The sequence below is a fragment of the Panthera pardus genome, unplaced genomic scaffold (genome assembly GCF_024362965.1).
Source record: "Panthera pardus isolate Hobbes unplaced genomic scaffold, ASM2436296v1 HiC_scaffold_8, whole genome shotgun sequence".
In the NCBI taxonomy this organism is placed as follows: domain Eukaryota; kingdom Metazoa; phylum Chordata; class Mammalia; order Carnivora; family Felidae; genus Panthera; species Panthera pardus.
The window spans coordinates 2,536,471-2,551,753 of NW_026527013.1; the positions used below are offsets into that span (position 1 = coordinate 2,536,471).

General features: G+C 62.4%; 1 long non-coding RNA gene across 1 annotated transcript; it reads right to left on the bottom strand.

Annotated features, from left to right (window-relative positions):
- Positions 1-6,889: 6,889 nt before the first annotated feature.
- Positions 6,890-10,313, bottom strand: LOC109255997 (uncharacterized). The gene is made up of 3 exons (XR_002075458.2): positions 10,167-10,313; positions 9,649-9,722; positions 6,890-7,394 (listed from the first exon to the last, which is right to left on the bottom strand). It is a non-coding gene; the product is annotated as an uncharacterized LOC109255997 (long non-coding RNA).
- Between the last annotated feature and the right edge of the window lie 4,970 nt (positions 10,314-15,283).

The window sequence follows — 15,283 nt, forward strand, 5'->3', positions numbered from 1 at the left end:
GGGGGTGGTGATGCCCTCGGGCTCCTAAGAGGCCAACCCGGCCCTGCCCGGGCAGGGAGCGTGGGGGCTCGCGCCAAGGACGACAGGCGCAACCATCCCGGGGCTGTGCCCATTTCACAGATGGGGAAGCAGGCACGGAGCGAGCATGCTGCCTGCCCCAGGCCACGCGGTCTGTAAGCAGCAGCAGGCTTTGAACCCCCGAAGGCCCGGCTGCCGCGGTCACGGGGGGGCCAGGGAAGGAGGCTTTGGGGGGGGCTCTGAGGGGCCGGAAGCCACAACGGCAGCCCCCACCCCACGTTTCTGCCCCAAAGCGGATGGCCTTCTCTTCGCTGGGGCGACCCCTGCCAGGCTCGTGAGTGAGCTCCTCCTGGACAGATGGGGAAACTGAGGCCAGGAAACCAGAAGCGGCTCGTCCCCAGTTCCCACACAACAGGGGGAGATGCCTAATTTGGGCACCAATGGGGGACGCGGAGGCAGCGTCCCAGGCCCCGTATCTTCCAGCGGCTTCCCTGGGAGATCCTGGCACGCCCGGGCCTCAGTTTCTCCATCTGAAGGGGGGTGACGCCAGGGAGATGTGAGCGGGACTCCGAGGCGGGCCCCGGGCCGGCGAGTGTGGGCAGGCCCTCGAGTGCCAGGCGGTGCCCGCGCCCACACCCAGGCGCCCACGCCCCGGCGAGAAGGGGCTGGGCGAGGCCTCTCCCTGCCTCCCCTCCTCCCCCTCGAGGTCTGGGCTTGACTCCGGCCGGCCGCACACTCCACCGCCTTCTAGACGTCCCCGAACGCGCCAGGCTCCGCCCCGGCTCGGGACCTGTGGGAAGTCGCACAGCCGGCAAGCCACAGCGTCTGGAGACTTTCAAAGAATTCAGGGCGCCAGCTCTCTGCCGGCCAGGAGCCCCGCCACCCGCGGGCGGGCGGCCACACCTGCCTGGGCCGCCATCTGCCGCTCTCTTCCAGAAGTGGCATCGCTCAACCCGCCCTTTGCTCCGCGCCACTTTCAAGGGTGTGAAACGTGTCCGGAGGGGGAGGGAAATTGGGCAGATTTCCTGCTCCACCGCGCTCCCAGCCCGGGAAGTCCCGCCAACGGTCTAGCCGCGGTCTCTCCTGCCACTCGGCCGCCCCTCCCAGCTGTTTGGGGGGGGGGGGGCGCCCACAGCGTGTGGAGCCCAGAGAAGCCCTGGGAACCTGCCTGTTGCACGAGGCCCCGGAGGCCTGGAACAGAAAAGCGCGGCCCTCTGGGCCTCAGTTCCCCACCTGCGAAATGGGGCGATAGGGCCACCTCCCGCACGGGGCGGCTTCGAGGGTCCGTGCAGTGAAGGGTGTCAGGGATTGGGCACAGGGTTTGATATTCCTGTTACGACGCGAGTGAATAAGTGGGTCCGTCTACACCCCATGCGGCGCCGCGCGGTGCATTCAACCACCACCAGAGCCCGGGTTGACTAACGAGAACAGGCACAGGCTGTGGACGCGGGGAACGGCCCCCGGGTGGGCCAACAGGCGGCGCCCTTCCAGACAAGCGATGGGGGGCTGGGCCCCGGGAGCACGTACCGCGCATGCTCTCGGGCAGGCCGGGGCGATCGGGGGGCGGGGGCACGTACAGCGGTCACCGGGAAAGGGACCGAGCCCCGGGAGGGACCCGGCCTTGAGGTGGAGGGAGCCTAAGTTGGCCTCAGGTGCCAAGTGTGACCCTGGGCGGGTGCCACGGTGTGCGCATCTGTGAAATGGGTGCGTAGGAACGGCTGCGCCGGACCCGCGCGTCAGAGGGGTGGGCGGCGCCCGGCACACAGTAGGTGCGCAGGAAACGTCCAGTCTCAGGAGCACCCGGGGCAGCGGGGTCGGCGTGTGAGGCTCAGAGAGCCGGCCCCCGCCGCGGCCTCGGGCCTCCGCGCCGTGCGGGGCTCCGGGCCCGCCCCGGGGAGGGCCGGGCAGCCAGCACCCCGGCCGTGCCTGGGTTCCGGGAACCGGCAGAAGGAGCCCAGGGCAGGCCGCTGTTGCAACATCGGAGGGCGGCGTGCCGGCGTGCCCGGGCAGGGCCGCCGCCTCGGCCCGCGGGCACCGCCGGGAAAGAAGAAGCGACTCAGAAGTGGGCACCGGGACAGGCGGTGGAATCCCGGGCAGGGCACGGCCGGGCGAGAGGGAGGGCCGGGTGGAGACTGCGCCCCGCGGCGCGGCCTATCCGGGGAAGCTGGGTACGTCCTGGCCAATGGGAGGCCCCGGCGAGTCAGGCCACACCCCCAGGGGGAGCCCATTGGCCCGAGGGAAGCGCTAGGGGTGGGTCCCTTAGGTCCCTCTAATCCGGTACCTCGCTCCCTTGCAGCCGTCCTTCTGCTGGTGCTTCCTAATATGGGGGCGCCGAGGGTTGCTGTGAGGGGGCACGCTCAGGCCTCGTCTGTGCTCAGACAAGCGTCCCTGGGCTCTCCTCGCCTCATCAGAGCCAGAGCTGTGCGTAAAAGTTCAGTGAGTCATTCAGAAGCCACGTGAGAGGCTGAGCGGGTCCGGGCAGAAGGCAGAGCCCGTGCAAAGGTCCTGGGGCAGCGCCGGGCCTGGCGTGTGGGAGCAACGGCCAGGAGGCCCGGGTGCTGGAGCAGAGTGAGCGAGGGGCGGCCAAGGAGGGGACGGGGCGGGTCCTCCCGTTGGCTGCGGACGGGACAAAAGGAAGCCATGGAGGGCTTTAGACAGTGGGGAGACGTGACGTGCCACCTAGAGGCTGTGCGGTTTGGGGCAAAGTCCTCTCCCTCTCTGGGCCACAGGCTCATCCATCACACGGGGGAGCGACAATACCTCCTTGGGGAGCGATGCGAAGAGAGGCTCCGGCGAGGCGGGCGCACAGCCTGCGTGGGCTCCAGGTCTCATTGGCTCCCACCCGAAAGAGGGCACGCCCCTGGGTCGTGGGTCGTGGTCCCCGGGCTCCCGCCCTCGCCGCCACAGTCCGTCCTCCGCACGGCGGCCGCCAGAGGGCGCCCCTGAGCACCCAAGTCAGGCCCGCCCTTCCCTGCCCACAGCCCTCCAGGGCTCCCACCTCTCTGGGAGTTAAAAAAAAAAAAAAGCCAAGTCCTCCCCCACGGCCGCCAGGGCCCTGCACGACCTGCTCCTGTCCCCTCCCTGGCCTCGCCCCCTCCCTCGCTCACCCTGCGCCAGCTACACACGCCTTCTTGCTGTTCCTCCCAGGTGCCAGGCCCGTTCCTGCCCCCGGACCTTTGCATGGACTATTCGCTCTGGCACCCTCTCCCCCCGCCCCCCCCCCCAGACATCCACATGCCTCCTCCCTCACTTCCTTCAGGTCTCAGCTCCTTCAAGTTGTACCCCCAAGCCTGACCCCGCCCCCCACCTCCCCTCCCTCTCTCCCCCAGCATAGTGTTTCTCAGCGACCCCGCCACCCGGCACACGGTTCATTCCACTCCCGGATCTCACTTACCATCTGTCTCCCCCACTGGATCACCAGCTCCATGAGGGCACAAATTTTGACTTTGTGTTCCCTGCTGTATCCTCGGTGCCCGGAACAGCCCTTGGCACACAGCAAGTGCTCACCAAATGTTGATGAATGAATTCGTGAAAGAGGACTAGAATTATCCTTAGGCTGCCCCTCCCCCAACCCCCAAGCTCCAGCTCGCCTCTGTTCGCCTTCCCGTCCTCCCCCACTCACCGCCCCCCCCCCCAGCCCTAGGGGAACCCCAGGGGTTCATTGGGCTACAAGAGGGAGGAGCAGGCCTGGCGAGGAGAACCAGGCGGGGCGCGGGGGGGGGGGGGGGCCGTCCATGTGATTTCTGTTTGAATTAGAGGTGGGGAGTAAGGGAGGCAGCCCGGGGTTGTGTTTGTGGGAAGGTTCTGTGGCCTGGCGAGGCCTTGCCAAGCGGCCGGCTGTTGGACCTCGGTTCTGGCCAGTGCCCGAAGCCATCCATCCCGGTCCCCGGGGAGCAGAGGAGACGGGTCCACGTGGGCGTGTGGAGGCAAGCGTAGGGGTCTCGAAACCCTACCCAGCCCAGAAGCCCAGCTGGGACCAAGGGGGTTAGGTGGCTGAGGCCTGGGCCAGCCCTCTCCTCCCCCTCCGCTTCGGGCCCAGGCTTCCCGCCCCTGAGCTCCAGAAGCTCTCTGCCAACGAAACCCCAGCCAGCGCTGAGGTTCTCAATGATGAACAGATGGTCTTAGGTCGAGGAAGGGTGTGGTGTGGAGCTGAGCCCTGGAGGGGACCAGGGGTCTCTGGAGCAGCCTTGCTGCCCTCCTAGGGGGAAACCGAGGCAGGGAGTCCCTCCATGCCTCTGTGCCCAGGGTGGGGGGCACCGTCCGCAGAGGGTCCCCTGGTTTGCCCACGTTGCACTTGGCAGAGGACAGCGTGGGGGAGGGCGGAGACCCGGGCCCTCTGCCAGGTCAGATTCCTCCCGGCAGCGGTTGGGGGGGAGGGGGGGGGAGGGAGAGGTTTTTTTTTTTTTTTTTTTTTTCCAACAGAATCAAAAGGAGGAGAGAGCTGTTGGCAGGAAGGAGGGATTGGAAGGAAGCCTAGGCTGGGCTCACCCTGAAAATCACACTCCCGGCCTCACGCCTGGCGGCTGGGAGTGGGGGTGGCGGGCAGGGAGTTGGGAGCCTCTCATCATCCACCGCATCCCTGCATTTTCCAGAAAAGGGGGGCAGCCTGCTCAAAGGACAGCAGACACGGCCTTCAGGGCCCCCCCCCACCTCCCCCCATGGCTACGGCCCCTCCCCCACTGGTTACTCAACATGCTGCCTCCACACCTTTGCTTGGGCTGTTCCCTCCCCCTGGGACGCCCTTTCCCTCCGTGGCAGAATCTGTCTCCCCAGGCCACCTTGGATCTGGTCTTCCTGGACCTCCAGGAAGGGGTGCCAGGTGCACACCTGAGGCCAAAACACACAAATCAGGAGTAACACTGACCTTGTCTTTATGGAAACACAAGGATTCTCAGGGCGCCTGGGTGGCTCAGTCGGTTAAGTGTCGACTTCGACTTCGGCTCAGGTCATGATCTCGCGGTTCGTGGGCTCGAGCCCCGCGTCAGGCTCTGTGCTGACAGCTCAGCCTCGGATTCTGTGTCTCCCTCTCTCTCTGCCCCTCCCCTGCTCGCTCGTGCGCGCGCTCTCTCTCAAAAGATAAACATGAAGACGAATTAAAGAAAGAAACACGATGGTTCTGTTGGTTGTGGATTGTTTGAGTCTTGACAAGATTGTGTGATGAGATTAGTTATCTTGAGGACTGGGTTTTGGGTGCCCCCCTCCCTGCAATGTTACGGCTCCCCATTAAGTGCGTCGCCCTCATTTTGGTTCTCAGGATCTGGAGCCTCGGGGAGGGCTCGGACAAGGCCAGGAATACAAAGAGGCCCGAAGTCTGGCCCTCGCCCCTGGAGACAGACCCCAGAGAGGCAAGAGCAGTGATAAAGGGGGCCCTGGGCACACCTAGGCTGGTTGTTGGGTCCCTGTGCACGGAGCGTGCAGGGACATCCTCGCCTGCCGGGTCCCGGAGCCTGCCCGAGGGAACGTGACCCCAGCAGACCTGGTCACAGCAGCTTACCCGCCGTGTGACCCTGGGCAAGTCACTTCCTTCTCCCAGCCTGAGTACTGCCTCTTGCGAGAAGAGCAGGCTAATGAGGGTTCCCCTGCCTGCCCCCAGGCCTGGTTTTGCACCAAATGGGATAATAGCCGGAAACGGCTGCCTACACAATGGAAGCCGTTATTAGGGCTTCAGGGCCACCTGCGGGCCTCAATTTCCTCATCTATAAAATGGGCGTAATGATACCTGCTACTGTTTAACCTCCAGGGCTCTCGAGGATTCAAAGGGTGATTCTGAGATTTTGCAGAGGGAACATCTGAAGGCTGAACGAGTTCTGCTAAGGTGGGGACAGTGGCTTCTGTTGCAAAGTCTGGACACCCTGACCCCCTGCAGCAACACTGAAAAGGAGAAAAAGCATAGCAAAAAAAAAAAAAAAAAAAAAAATCATCTAATACCATTGTTGCGATTGTGATCTCTTTCTTCATGGTCTGTCCCCCCTCTGCCCCCACCCTTGTTTTTTCCTGGCCTATTTCACAGCCAAGAGCCACAAGGTAAGACTGTCCGGGGGTTAGGCTGATGGCCCCTGTGAGCCAGACCGTCCAGCTTTAAACCCCAGACTTACCCCCTATTGGCTGTGTGACCTTGGGCAACTCTCTCAACCTCTCTGTGTCTCAGTTTCCCCATCTATACAATCAGAATGATGACAGGGGAGCCTGGGTGGCTCAGTTAGTTGGGCATCCCATGCGGTGTCATGGTCGGTTGTGGGACTGAGCCCTGCGGTGGGCTCCACGATGGGCGTGGGGCCTGCTAGGAATTCTCTCCTCTTCCTCTGCCCCTGCCCCACTCAAGTGCTCTCTCTTTCTCAAAAAGAAATAGAATGATGACAGTGTCTTTCACATGGAACAGTAGCGATGAGTCAACGTGGGGATCAGCAAACTACATTCCAGGGGCCAGATTTGTGCGTGTGCAGCGGGCTCCCCCCTCGGGGCTCGATCTCATGGCCGAGAGATCACTCACGACCTGAGCCGAAACCAAGAGTTGGAGGCTTAACCCACTGAGCCACCGAGGCACCACTGGTGTTACATTTTCTTTTCTTTTTTTTTTTTTTTTAACGTTTATTTATTTTTGAGACACAGAGAGACAAAGCATGAACGGGGGAGGGGCAGAGAGAGAGGGAGACACAGAACCGGAAGCAGGCTCCAGGCTCTGGGCCATCAGCCCAGAGCCCGACGCGGGGCTCGAACTCACGGACCGCGAGATCGTGACCTGAGCTGAAGTCGGACGCTCAACCGACCGAGCCACCCAGGCGCCCCTGGTCTTACATTTTCTAATGGTTGGAAGAAATCCAAAGAATAAGATTTCGTGACAGGTGAAAATTATGTGACATTTACACGTCGGTGTTCATAAATAAAGTTTTACTGGGACACAGCCCGTCTGTTCACATGCTGTCCCTGGTGGCTTTTGGCTTTCAAGCGACAAGGGCAGAGCTGAGTAGGTGCATCAGGGACCATCTGGTTGGCAACGCTGAAAATATTTACTCTCTGCCTCTTTACACAAGTTTTTGACCCCTGAGTAACTTTGAATAGTGCGGGACACAAAGGGAGCTTGGTGCACTTGTCCTCGAGATCACGACCTGAGCCGAAGTCGGACGCCCAACCGACTGGGCCCCCCAGGTGCCCCTGTTTTCACATAACAGACCCTTCTCCATGATTTGCTGCCCGCTGGGTCCTGTTCTAGGCACTTGGCAAGCGTGAACCTACTCGATCTACAGCTACTCCGATCCCGTTTTACAGACGGGTAAACTGAGGCTCAGATGGTTGAGGCGACTGGCCCAGTGTCACGCTGCCAGAATGTGAACCCAGGCTGGGTGGCTCCTGTCTGTGGCTCGCCTGCTTCCTTATTCCTTGAGGTAGAGACCCAGGAGGCAAATCCTTGTGTCAAAGGGAGACAGGATGGAAAGATTCTGGCTGTTCCCCGGCAGGTTGCTGCCCGTGGATGCACATGGAGATCACTCAGGGCCAGCGTGGGGTTTGACGCTCCAAACCTAACTTCGGCCTCCCGAGGGCAGGCCCGGGAGTCTGACTTTTGCTGGGACAATTGGCCATCCCCGCCAGATAGGGGAGCAAGGATCCCTGCTCACAACCCAGATGCAGCGGCTGTGCCCCGGACCCCGAGCTGTTTCTCTCTCCTGGGCCTGGGGGGCGTGGCCAGCAGGGTTCTGCTTATCTAGCTCCCGTGCCCTTTACCCCTCATGTGCCCACTGCCTCCCCCCCCCCCACCTGCCCTGTCTGAAAGGATGCCTCCACACTTCCCGCTTGTTCAGGCTCGACCCCCCAATGGGAGGCAGCTAGAACCCACCCCCCCCCCAACCAGATCCCTGCCGGTGGGCATGTGAAATGGTGCCACCACTTTGGAAAACAGTTCGGCACGTTCTTGAAAGGACACACACCCGCCCCCATGGGATCCAGCCTTTCTTCTCCTCCTGGAAAGGAGAGCGGGCGGCCGTGCACACACTTCTGCACGAACGCGCTTGGCCGATGGCCCCTTCCACGCCCAGACATTCGCCAGGAGGGCCGAAAGGGAATGTCTGGAAGACTGTGCCCAGAGGTCCTCGAAGCTCTATCTGTAAATCAACACCACAGGTGGCCATCGGCAGGTGAGCCAGATAAACCAGGGCGACCCATCCAGACGGCGGGACCCTAGCCAGCGATAAAAAGGCATAGGTGACCGAATGGCCGAACCCCAAAATAACTATGCTGAGCGGGGCGCCCGGATGGCTCAGTTGGTTGAGCGTCCCTTTGGCTCAGGTCATGATCTCAGGGGGCGAGAGTTCGAGCCCCACATCGGGCTCTCTGCAGTAGGGCGGAGCCTGCTTCCGATGCTCCGTCCCTCTCTCTCTCTGCCCCTCCCCTGCTCGTTCTCTCCCTCTCTCTCTCTCTCTTGAAAATAAATAAACATTAAAGAGACTTATGCTAACATAGAGAAGCCAGACACACGGCCGTGCCCATGGGTTTACTGCTCGTCCGGGGCTGCTTTGGGGCTACTGGGGCAGAGTTGAGCAGAAAGGGACTTGGGGTAATTAGCTGCAGAATGGGGCTAGACATGCCCCCCACGTCACCGGGTCAGTGCCTGCAGCTTGGCCCCGTGTGGCTCTGGCTGTGTTCGTGCACGAATGCTGGAAGTATGTCTTCAATGATTGATTCAGCGGTTCGGGTTTGCTTTCTGCTTCCCTTCCGTCACAAAGCATCTTGGACCTCAGTTCACGTCAGCGCTGTGATTGAGCAACCCTGGGGGGGGTGTGCGTGTGTGTGCCTGTGTGTGTGATTCTACTAACTATGCGCATTTACGTGTTTAGTTACTTAAAAAACATATTTCAGACATACGCATACAAATACACAAACATGCATCGTAGACTCAATCATAACATATAATACATAAACGCATCTACATTTCACGTTATACATTTTACATGTATATATAATACATACCAGTATATTACATACATATATATGATTTGGGGGTTTTTTAAGTAGTTTTTTTCTTCTCTTTTCTTAATGTTTAGTTTTGAAAGAGAGAGAGGAGGAGGAGGAGGGGCAGAGAGCGGGGACAGAAGATCTGAAGCAGGCTCTGAGCCATCAGTACAGAGCCCAATGCAGGGCTCGAACGCCGGAACTGTGAGATCATGTGAGCCAAAGTGGGACGCTTCACCGACTGAGCCACCCAGGCGCCCCTATATGATTGGCTTTTCAAAGCGGATTTTACGGGGCTCCTGGGTGGCTCAGTGGGTGAAGCGTCTGACTTGATTTGGGCTCAGCTGCTTGGGATTCTCTCTCTCCCCCTCTTTCTCTGCCCCTCCCCTGCCCTCTCTCTCTCTCTCTCTCTCAAAATAAATAAGTAAATAAGAGGGGACTTTACAAGGCCTTTGATCCCTCTGAAACTTTCATTGATTCAACAAATATTTCTTGACCACCTACTATGCAGCAGGAGCTGTTCTCCGTGCCCGGGACGGAGCAGTGAATCACCCCGATGGGCATCCCCGCACCCCCTGCGTGGGGCCACAGCTCCCTCTGGCACGTGGCTCTGAGCTGGTGCTTCCGCCGTTTGCTTGGGCTTCAGATGCTAGAATGAGTTCAATCCCAGTCCGCCCCATGACTTACCGTCGTCATCGCTCCATTTATCAGTAAATTTTACAGTCTGCTCATGGAATAAACACCCGCCAACTGAACACCACCTGGATAAACAGAATTTTAGCAATAACCCCATCCCGCTCTCTGACTCCTCTCCCTGAAGTAACCCCACCCCGCGATCTGGAATTGATCCCTTCCCCCGCTTAAAGATAACTCTGTCTCAAATGGTTGTGACCCCCAAAATATCATTTCCATTTCAAGTATCATAACTTCATAAAGAGACTATCATGCTGGGACCCCCGGGTGGCTCGGTCGGTTGAGCGTCGCCACACCCAATGTCACGTTGTTCGGTCCCTCCGTGCTGTTCGCCTGGGGTGGGAACACGGCCGGGCTGCTCATTAATACGCCTGTAGGTGAATTTCCCACAGTGCACCTCTCCCTTCTCCCAGCGATGGGCACTTGGCTTGCTTCTGGGTTTTTGCCTTCTTCGCAGGGCAGTGATCACTGTTCCCGGAGGCAGCGAGCAAGGGCTCCTTGTGGAGACGTACCTGGGAGAGGAAAGGCCACGTTATGTGGCACGTGAATATTCAGTGTTGTGATGCATGTCCGTCCGTTTTCCAAAGCGCTTGCAGAGTGGAAGAGGTCCGTGTACTCACGGGCTCTTGGGCGTTTGGTGTTGTTGGGCATTTTAAAGGTTGTTTTGAGAGAGAGAGAGAGAGAGAATCCCAAGCAGGCTCTGCACCGTCAGCTCGGAACCCGACACAGGGCCCCAACTCTCGACCGTGAGATCATGACCTGAGCTGAAACCAAGAGCTTAACCGACGGAGCCACCCAGGCGCCCCATGGAACTTCATTCTTTTTAAAGACTGTCTCGTTTCATCAGGAGGCTGTGCCATTATGGGTCGCCTGCGTTCTCCACAGGAGCAAAACTGATCCCGAGGGGGACGGGGACGGGGGCGGTGAATAAAATCTTCTTCTTCTAATGTACAAAACACAGATCTACATACAGTAGGAAACAAACATGCAGTATACCTGTGGTGTTAAAAGTGGATGAGAGATGGGGCGCCCGGGGGGCTCCGTCGGTGAAGCATCCGACCTTGGCTCAGGTCATGATCTTGTACCCCGTGAATTGGAGCCCCGTGTTGGGCTCTGGGCTGACGGCTCAGAGCCTGGACGCCACTTCAGATTCTCTCTCTCTCTCTCTCTCTCTCTGATTCTCTCTCTCTCTCTCTCTCTCTCTCTGCCCCTCCCACCCCACTTGTACTCTCTCCCTCCCCCCCCAGTCTCTCTCGCTCTCCCTCTCTCAAAAATAAATAAATTTTTTTAAAAAGTTGATGAGAGATGATTAGGAAATAAAAAGTCTAAAACAGCTCCAGGGTGCATATAATGAAAAAAAGGGCTGAGAAACGCCGTATGGGCATTTTCACAAGCATACCGCAATGGCATCTTCAGGGGCACGAATACGTCGTAGAAGTTCGCGACAGACTCCCAGAAGTTAGACCATAAGGTCGAACCTTGTCTTAGGCCTCCGCCGCGCATGCCAAACGGCTCTCCCAATTCATACCCACATTCACCTCCAAGCCGTTTATGAAAATGCTTGTTTCACCACATCCTCACCAGCACTAGCTTTTATCAGTTTAAACATCTTTACCTACTTTCTTTGATGAGCGCCAAAGCATACGGTGTTTTCTTCCTGTTTGTTATCCTCTCTTTGGTCTGCGTGAGGCTGGACACTTTTCACGCGTTGACGAATCCCTTCCGTCTCCCAGGAATGAAACAGAGTGAAAGAACTTCAGGCCAAACATCTGGAGGAAGGGGGGGGCTTTGCTCCACAGTGGCAGAAACTCAGCTCAGCTGTGTCCTAGGGTTAGACAGGAAGCAGGAGGTGATGGTCTGAGAGATTCTCAGCCTATTCAGATCACAGAAGAAGCTGAAATGATGCGATTCAGTCAGGAAAGCATCCTCTGGACTAGCTGGGTGACCTCAGGGACCTATCTAAACCTCTCTGAGCCTCAGTTTCCTTATAAAACGGAGATGGAGTTATAGGGCTGCTACGAAGGTAACTGAGCAGGCTCACATACAGCACTGCTCCCACAGCCCAGGGGTGGCCTCCTGGGGGAAACGATGGGTGGGGGCTCCGTCTGTGCCGCCCCCTGTTGTCCCCTGGACCCCAACCCCTGGGATCTGGCTGCTATCAACCCATTCCCCCCCCCCTTCCTCTCAGGTACCTAAGAGGGAGGGACAGAGGACTCAAGCTGGGGATTAACAGAGGCAGATTAGAGATGAGGAAGGAGGGTGGAGAGGGGGAGAGAGACGCAAGGAGGGTGGGGGAAGGGGTCGCTATCCCCTTAACCCTTCCCTTGCCAGAACCAGAATAGGCACCCCATTTCCTCCGGCTTCAAGTTTGTGAGAGGCAAGGCCACCTGCACAGCGTTCCCCTCCCCCCAGCGGAGCGCCCTGGAGAAGGCGCCAGGATTAGGGTCCTCGGGCTCCCGACATGCCGGTTGACCAGGGGAAAATGAGGTGCCCTCTCCGGGCCTCAGTTTTCCCTTCTGAAAACCTACGAGAGTGTGCACATGGGATGAGACCTCAGGCCTCAGAGTGGGTGCTCCCGGCCCGGTGGAGATCCGCTATGTGCGGGCCGAGGCTTACTGAGCACCTACTATGTAGGCAGGGTAGTGTCACATCTCGTTTGCTCGAGATTTCCCAGCCTCTGGGATGCCCAGCGGCGCGCACAGAACCGCAGAGTCAACTTCCAGAAGCCCCCAGAGTCAGCCATGGCTCCAGAAGGGCGGCCCAGGGCCCGATTCTGGTCGTGAGATGCCGCCTGCCCCCACCCTCAACCCTGGCGTCCTCCCTGGGGAGCTGGGAACCACTTCCCCAAAGGGGTCCCTGAACCCCGGAGCCCCCAGTGCGGGGGAACTGGGGTCGCAGGCACAGGGAAACCCGGACCGAAGGATGATAACAGAATCTTCTCCACCCACCGGGCTCGGGCGAGACCCCTCCCGTCGTCCCCCAGCTGCGCCAGACGCAGAGCAGGGGAGGGGGGGAAGGGGGCGGCGCCTGCTCTGCGGCGGCCGGAGGAGGGGGACTGCGGGAGAGCGCTTAGGGGTGGGGGGGCGCTGCGGCACCGCGTCCCAGCTCTCGGCTGCCCGCTCGGCAGGGGCGGGGGGGGGGGGGCTGACCCTCCTCGGCCCCGCCCCTCCCCCGCCCCCCCCCCCCCCCACCCCCCCCCCGCTGCAGAGGCACCACCATTAATCCTGACCCGGGGAGGGGGCGCCCGCTCACCCCCACCTGTGAAGCCGCCGCGCGCCCTCCCCGCCCCCCGCCCCGCTGGAGCCCCTGCGGGACCCGCAGGGCCCCCCAGGTCTGTCGTCCTCGGTGTCCGAGTCTCTGTCTGCGTCCCCATCTGTCCCGTCTCCCCCCCCCCCCCCCCCCCCGCTCTGCCTGTTGTGACTGCGTGTATCCGGGACACCTGCACTCGCTGGTCTGGGGTGGCTGGCGCAATCGCCGGGGGGGGGGGTCCCTGGGGGGGGGGGGTGCAGGTCAGTCCGAGGCCCGGAGTGTCTTCCTAGGGTTGTCAACCTGGGCGAGCGTCCAGGTGACACCCTACAGGCTGTGAGTCTGTGTGCGGGACAGCGTGGCGGCTGTGGCTGTCTGGGTGACACCCGCAGGCTGTGAATATGTGAGTCCCCGAGCGTCTGGCTGGGTGACACCCGCAGGCTGTGTGAGTCTGTGTTCGTGGCAGCCCGCAGGGGCTGTGCGTCCGAGACACCGCATCGGCTGCCAGCGCGGGTCCCCGTGTGTCTGGATGACACCGCAGGCTGTGTGTGTCGTGACGAGTGTGTGGTCTGCGCGCGTCGGAGTCGAGGAGGCCCGGGCCGCGAGTGTCCCCGAGCCCTCTGCGCGCGCGCGCGTGTGTGTGTGTGTGTGTGTGTGCGCGCGAGCGCGTGCGCGCCGCGGCGAAGGTGGGTCCGCGTCCTCCGCAGCCCGCCCGACCCGGGCCCCGCGACCCGCCGCGGCGGCCGCTTGCTCGGCCTCCCCTCGCGCGGGGGCCGGGCCGGGGATGGAGCCGCAGCCGGAGCCGCCGCAGCGGGGCCCGGGCGCGGAGCGGCCTGAGGCGCGGGGCGGCGCGCGGGGCCGGGGGGAGGGCGGGCCGAGGGGAGGGTCCTGCGGGCCGGGGGGGCGGGCGCGGCGCGCCCCCCTCCCTCGCGCGCATCGCTCCCTCCCCCCGCGCGCCCTCCCTCGCCGCCTCCTCCCGCCGCCTCCGGCCCCCCCTCGCCGGGGACCGAGCGCGCTCGCTCCGGCGCCGGCCTCGCCCTCCTCGCAGCAGCGCCATGGTACGTCGCCGCCCCCACTTTCGTTTTCGCCCGGGGAGTTTTTGGGGTGGTGCGTGGGCTCCCGGCGAAAGTTGCAAGGTCTGGGGGGGGCGGGGGGCGGGGGCCGCCCGGGGGAGGGGCTCCAGGCGGGGGACCCCCCCCCCCACCACCGACCGCCCGCCGCCGCGGGACCCCCGCCCGCCGATCCGGGCCCCCCCCCCTCGCGGCTGGGGGCGGAGCTGGCGCGCGGGGCGCAGCGGGGGGACCCCAAGTGGGGGGCCCCGGGCTGGCGCAGCGGAGTTGGCGATGAGGGCGGGGCTCCCGGGAGAGGGTCCCCCCACCACCACCCCGCACGCACACACACACACACACACACACACACACAACACACCAGACCCGGCTCCCCGCCTCCTCCCTGGCCCCGGCCGCAGGCGGGAGGGTGCGGCCCGGAGCGCACGACCCCCGAGCGCGCAGCCCGCGGGGGAGAGCGGGCCGAGGAGGGGGCGCCCGCCCCGGCCGTGCGGGGCGGGGGTCGCGGCGGCCCCCGCGGGGCGCCCCGGGCCGGGCGAGCGCCGCGCGCCAGCTAGCGGAAAATGGCCGCTGCGGAGAGGGGCGGAGAGCGCGCAGCGGCCGCCGCCGGGCGCCTTGAACTTGGAGCCCGGCGGGCGGCCGCGCCGGGCGCCGCGCGGGGGCCGCCACCCGGCCTGCTCCTGCGGTGCCCGAGCCCCGCCCCCGGCCGACCCCGGCCCCTCCACGGCGCGCGCCGGGTCCCAGCCGGGAGGGGTCGCCGGGTCTCGGCCCGGCGCGCCCCAGGCCCGCCAGCGTCGGTGGCTGCGCTCGAGGGTTCCGGTGTCCAGTCCGAGGGCGTCGGGGGCAATCCGGCGCTCGAGGGGTGCGTGCGGGGGCTTCTGTGCTCCGGGACGGGTCAGCACGGAAGCCGGGAGTGCGTCCGCGTGTCTGTATGGCTGGGTAGTCCCGCCTCTGCGCAGGGGTCCGTGGGTCTCGAGGCGTCGAGTCCTCTCCTTTATGTGTCTGTGTGTGTCTGCGCATCCACGTGGCTGTGCGTGTTGTGCTGCGTCCGTGTTGGAGCATTGTGCGGCTGAGGGGTAGTGTGTGGCGTGTCTGGGTAACCGTGCGTCCCTGTGGGAAGGTGTCGTGAAGCCCGTACGGCGGAGTGTGTGTCCCCGAGGGCCGCGATGTCCCTGGGTGACCCGTGGGGTGTCCCCAAGTGAATGTGTGGCGGTTAGGGGGTTGCCGGTGAGTGGGGAACTTCTGTCATGTGGCTGCGTCCCCGGGGACACTTGGGTGTCTCTGTGAGCGTGTGATTAGCGCTGAGTGACTATTCC